Here is a 6901-nt window from a genome sequence, read left to right as displayed (position 1 = left end):
ATCTGGGTGTATGGGCCACACGGGCGTGTGGCCCATTATACTGAAATATTCTGTACGGTCGCATGGGTTGTCCTAATCGACTGTGGGCTTACCATAGGGTCAATAAAGGCTAACTAAACCCTAAGGCTATGTGATTTGTTAGACTGAAACACTATTCTGAATATGGTTATGCATGTCTGATTACCATGTTAATTACATATCTGATATCTGTATATACGAAAGCATGATAAGCCTGTTTAAACTGTTAATTCTGTATCTGATTCTGTAACTATTTGGGGTGGGATTGATATATGAGGAGGAAGTATTCTGTACGGCGTTAATCGCCTATATTCTGGCAGCTTGGCTGTATATTTTCTAATTTACGTGCCTTTAAGGCACAACGTAGTGTGTTGGGATGGGTGGGTGTTTTTAACCCCACATTGCATGATGGGATGGTCAGATATAGTGTGTAGAGGATGAGGGTAGGATTTTGCATATTTGAATCTAATTCTGTAATCTGATATCTAAATCTGGAACTATATTTGTTTCTGTCTGCGATCAACTCTGTAGGTTTGCATGCTTAATTCTGCTGGATTACACATTGAGTTTACGTAAGCTCATGTGTGTTTGTTTGTTTTGTCAGGTAATCCATTGTTTTAGGCGGATCGGTGCAGTAAGGATTCAGCGGTGACCACTTTTTCGTAACATTAATTAAAGTTATTAATTTATGGTTTTATTATTATTTTGGTAGTCATTTTGAGAGTTTGTAATTTTTTGGACTCTCTGGATTGTTTGATTTTTAACTGGTTATTTCGGAATTATTTGATTATTTAATTACTTTGGTGAAAGGTTTTATTAAAAACGACAGTTTTTATACAAGCGATGATTTTCCTAAAAACACGACTGCGGTTTCAAACTTAAATGATTAAAGCTTCCGCCGTAATAAGAGATTTGACAAATAAACTGTTAAAATAATATTTTCTTTATTAAATGAATAAACGTGAGTTTTAAGGGTGATTAGTTAACTAAATCAACTCATTTTCAAATTCTTTCCTTGTGACATCACCAAATTTGGCCATAACATCTAGGTTGGGTTTGGGGTGTTACAAATTAACTTATTTAGGTCCCAAAATTATTATTTTATAAAAATTTGCAATTTTTAACTTTCTTTATATATTGTTTAAAAATTGTTTCAAAATTTTTATAATATTTTAAAAAAATATAAGTTTTGGAATTTTTATAAATATTTTAAAATTTAATTTTTTTTGTAATTTTTGTTGAGAGAGACCAATTTGCTTATTTTTAAAATTTATACCAATTTGTTATTTGAACTATCCGAGTTGTTCAAATTGTAAAATTCAACTTGAACTCAAAACTTGAATTAATTATTTGAGTTGGCTTAAAAAATTAAATAACTCGATTTGATTAACTCAAATTCAAATATATTTTTCTAATTTTTTCAAATCTAATTCAACTTTACTCGTCCATATTCCTTTTAATTCATTGATTAGGAAGAGTCAAATAAAGTCCAAATTAACATAGAATATATGTATATTATGACATCTTGATGTAAGCATAAAATAAAGAAAGAAGTGAATTTGAGTCTTCAACTTGTTCTTTTCCAATTTTAGCAAATGCATCCCAACCATTATCGCATTTCCTTCACATTAAAAGCTAAGAATATACTACGGTTTTATTTACCAGTTCTATTGGTACAACTTTATAAGTTTAAAAGTGTATTTCACCATAAATTCAATATGTTAAAGTAAGTTAAAAGAAATTAGTTTTGTCTCGTATTAATTATATTCGAATTAACGGTGGTATTCAAATAAAGATTTTTCAGTAGTATTAATATTAAGATTTGAACTCAATCTAAATGCTTAAACAAAAAATAAACGATCATTTCGACCACTAATATGAATAAAAAAAATAAGCGAAATAAAAGAGCTTAAAATTTTTTTATAATTTAAATTACACAATTCTTTCCTACTCATACTTTAACCTGAACCAAACACTAATCAAAAAGTAACCCTAAAAATGATTACAACCATTGATTTTTAACCCCCCAAAAAGAAGAAAAGACTATGAAAAAAGCAAAGGTGGATTATGGTGAAAATCTAGGGTTCATATATGATTTACCCAAATTGCAAAAAGTTGAAACACAAACGAAATCTAATTTGTTGGAATTCCCCCACACTAGGTTATGATTTTTGGTTAGAAAAAATGGGTTGGTCTTCAATCAATTTTTGCGTATGATTATATAGCTTTTGAGTGTGTTTCTAATATATATGGTTGGTGAAGGGATGATTTAATTTGAGTTATATTTTCATAATTGAGATTAGGACTTTATTTGGAGAGGTCAACACCCACTGTTTGGTGCAATTAGTATAAAAAAATTTGATTTATTTTGAATTTGGTTGGTTATTTATATTTTGAAATTTAAATCTAAAATATTTTTAATTTTTTAAATGAATTTACAATTAGATTGCAACTAAAATAATAACTTAACACAAACTTTTGTTTAATTTATTAGTTTTTTACTTGTGTTCTTCTATTGTTTTTCATTATTGCCTGATTTCTAAATATTGTTATGAGGATAAATGCACTTTAATATGCTCGAACCAACATTTTCATGTAACAATATTGATGATGCTTAAGACTTTGTTAGCATTGTTCAGTGGTGGTTTTCTTTACCCCTCTCTTGAGGGTCCATTTTCTTATTTATAAGGTATGGTATTCTAATATGACGTACTAGGATCAGAGAGGTCCCATGCATGTTAACACGTACCCTCTCTTAAGATTAGCATGCGTCTTCCTAGTATGAGTTCACCTACATGATGGCGAAGTGGACAGACGAACCATAGTGGCGAATTGCATGATAACGAACTACATATCTATTGAGGTAAGGAAATATGAGTCGGACTTAACCAGGTAGTAGGTCGGTTCAAGAATGGATAATGGCAAACACTATAACAAGCATCATAATTTTTTTGACTAACATATTTTAATTTCTCATAATTATAATTAATTGTTATTATAATTTTATAATTGTTTAAGTAATTTACATCTTCAAAGTAATTTGTCGTTGTGTGCATCTAATATATAACTAATTTATTTATATTGGTTTTGTAATGATCAGAGCAAGGAGGATTGAAGAGTGGAATATATGATTCTATAATATATCATGTTAAACATTCTACAAAATAACATTTTATAATATTCTACTATTACTTTTAAAATATTGTACTATAATTATTCTATTGTGAAATTCTCATTCTACTATAATTATTCTATTGTGAAATTCTCACTTTTGCTCATTTATGGTCGCACAAGAATATTTTTTTTGACAGAAATATTAAAGGATTAACTTGATTGACGGAATGAAAGGTAAATTATTAAAGTAGTCGTTTTTTTTTCTAAATTATATTTTAGTTATTTATGTTTAAAATGTTACATTTTATTCACTTACATTAACATGTTGTAACATTTTAGTTATTGGGCCGCTAATTGTCGTTAACGGTATAACGGTAAGTTGACGTGGCATGTTAAAAGCATCATTTCAAACAAAAAAATAGGTTAAATTATACAATTCGTCCCCATATTTTTTTGAGTAATTTAATTTTTTTTCTTTTATGTTCTTTTAACTTTCCTTTTTTTTTTCCATTCTCTTTTACTTTTCCTTCTATTTTTCTCCCTTCTCCATCTCTTTTAACATAAAAGGAAAAAAATTGTTCAAAATGAAAAAAATATAAAAAATTACTCAAAATGAAAAAAATATAAGGACCAATTGTATAATTTAACCTAAAATTTTCGTTTGTAAATGGTGATTTAACGTGCCGCGTTAGTTTACCGTTACACCATTAACAACAATTAACACTTAGTGGTTAAAATGTTACAACACAATAACGTAAGTGACTAAAACGTAATATTTCAAATACAAATGACTATAATATAACTTGAGACAAACAAAAGTGACTATTTTAATAGTTTATCCCAAAATTAAAGTAGAAGGTAATAATTCCACGGGCCAAAACAAGTATTAAGTAAGGGAATTATTGATCAAATTAAGGGTTTTTTTTTTTGGGGGGGGGGAGGGGGAGGAACAAAAAGAGAAGAAAACTTTCGAACAAAGTTTGCTTATTTGGGGAAAACACACACATATAAAAGGGTAATTCATGAATTACGAGAACTTTGGGATTCCAATTTGGTGACCAAGTTGACAATTTAAAGAAGAAAAAGCCATTAGAAATGGCTTTTTTTTTCCCTTTGGTAACAAATAAATATTTTCATTTTCTTCATCTTCACTTTCATTTCAAAACCTTTCTCAAAAGCTGTTATAAATTATTTATATCAAAAAATGAAGAAAACTGGCAAATTAATTAACCAATCCATTTCATTTTTTATACAAAATAATTTATTTTTGGGATCAAAGTTAACTTTTATTTCAACCTATGTGATAGTCTAATGGTTAAGGGTGTTCATAACTGAGTTTAAGTTACACTAGTCGCATTAATTATTAGGCTTTACCCTATTATTGAAATTTATAAAAAAAAATTAACTTGGATTGCCCTATGCAACCAATTGTACACAAGGCATTCTCTTATTATTTAAACGATGAACACTTTTTTTAGACAAGTATAAATCTAATTAATTAATGGATTATTTATATAAAAAAAATGACATTCAATGTATTTCAATATAATTTAAATATTCATAATTCTTATTTTGCATTCAAGTTATGAGTCTTTTTATGCTTAAAAAGCCTAAAAAAAGAAAGAGGAGTCATAAGTTGTATGCTTAAAAAGGGATATCATGGTATTTTAAGTATATTTTAGCTAAAAACAACCCAATCAAATATCATCCACAGCCACTCTATAACATTGAAAGTAACAACAAAGAGTTTTTTCAAATTTTAATTGTTTAAATAAATAATTAAATGAACACTATTTACATATTTTTATTCAACAAAACGACATCGTTTGATCATGTTTACAAAACAACTAGCAAAAAAAAAAACAAATAAGATAAAATAAAAAATAAAATAAAGAAAAGAAGGAAACCTAGTTACAAAATTGCACCTAAAAATTTCACCGTCTACAAATTAGATTATCAGTAACTGAAAAGTTCCGCTTTATTAAAACATATTTAAGATTTAAATTTAAAAGTTTATAATTTTTTTTAAGTTACATCATCTTTTTATGTGCCTAAAAAGACTAAAAAGAGATGGAGTGATATAATTTAACAAAGTTTCAATATACATGAATGAAAGAGTTCATACTTCATCCCTACATTAAAATACGATATTATATGAATAAATAACTTAACATAAAATAATAATACATAAATATTTTAAAATTTTATTTATTAAATTATTTAAAAAATTACATATATAAATATAAATTAAACACGATTATAACACAGAAAAATTATGAGTTCGTGGGCCACCATTCAAATCCTATAATCTCCAGGGATATGGTTGGTTGCTTGTCAAAAAAGATACCCTAAAATCCCTTCTTCACCGTTGCAATTTCCATGCAATAAATTTAAACAGTAATCTGCTTAATTGATCACTCAACTCCCTAAAATGAAATCCTTGCAATTGGGTCACCCAATTTTTAGGACACTTTTATTTTAGTTACTTAAGCGTTAAATTTCTATTGGTGGTTAACTGTATACGCTATATCTTGTTTACATTTTCATTTTAGTCACCCAGCTTTTAGATCGCTTTAATTTTAATCACCCGAAAACTATTTTTTAAGTATTAATTGGGGTAAAAGAATCAAGGGCTAAAGCGAAAAAGTGATAGAAACTAAAATAATACACAAAGATTGTCAGATTGTACTTGCTTATGTCATTGTCGAAATTCTAAAATTTTTTTAATATTAAATTTTAAATTTCAAAACATCAAAAAATTTTATCCATTAATAATGTCATTCAAATTGTTACTATAATATTAAAATTAATTAATTTAATCTCCTTTTAAATTTTAGAATTTTATTTTATGTTTATAGATTATCCTTGACAAAATCAACTCAAATAATTCATATTCAATAATTGTCTACGAAACCTAAATTTCTTTTAATTATATAATCTCGAATCTTCCATCTAAACTAAAAGTAAAGGAAAAAAATACTTGTTTGTTCTTCGTTTGAGTAAAGAAGTGATGAAAAAAAATTATGAGTTTTGTTTGGGAAGGAAGATAAAATTAATTAATTTAATTAATTGCAAAGATTTTTCTCTGTTTAAGCTTAGCATGGAAGACAACTATTAAAGACAACAATTTGGATTGATGATTTTTGAAAATAATTTACATAACATCAAAATAAATTAAGATTGTTGAATTTTTTTTATCCATTGATGATGTCAATCGATTTACTACTATAATTTTGAGTCTTAATATTTAAAAAATTTATATTTCAAAATCCAAAATTAGAATTTTCAGCAATGGGATAAATAAGTACATTTTGGCACATTTGTATATTATTTTAATTTTTACTGTTTTTTCACTTTAATCATTGATTTTTTTACCCTGACCAGTACTTATAAAGAAAAGATATTTTTTGGGTGACCAAAAATGAAAATGACCTAAAAGTTGGGTGACTAAAATGAAAGTGTAAAAATGATGTGTTGTGTACAGTTAAGCACCGTTAGAGATTTAACGCTTGACCGACTAAAATGAAAATACCCTAAAAGTTAGGTGACGAAATTGCAAGAAATTTCTTTTAAATGACCAAAATGAAAACACCCTAAAAATGAGTGACCAAACTAAATAATTTACCCTAAAATTAAAATGAGATGAAAAAAAAAAGGAAAGAACCAAAGATCAAGTAAAGAACTGTGGCTCATATTTATGGTTTTGAGAAAAGACTGTCCACCTATATATGTGGGTTATTATGTTCTCCATGATCAAGCAAAATTAATT

Source organism: Gossypium hirsutum, chromosome A10 (genome assembly GCF_007990345.1).
Source record: "Gossypium hirsutum isolate 1008001.06 chromosome A10, Gossypium_hirsutum_v2.1, whole genome shotgun sequence".
NCBI lineage: Eukaryota > Viridiplantae > Streptophyta > Magnoliopsida > Malvales > Malvaceae > Gossypium > Gossypium hirsutum.
Note: the sequence above shows the minus strand (reverse complement) of the source record.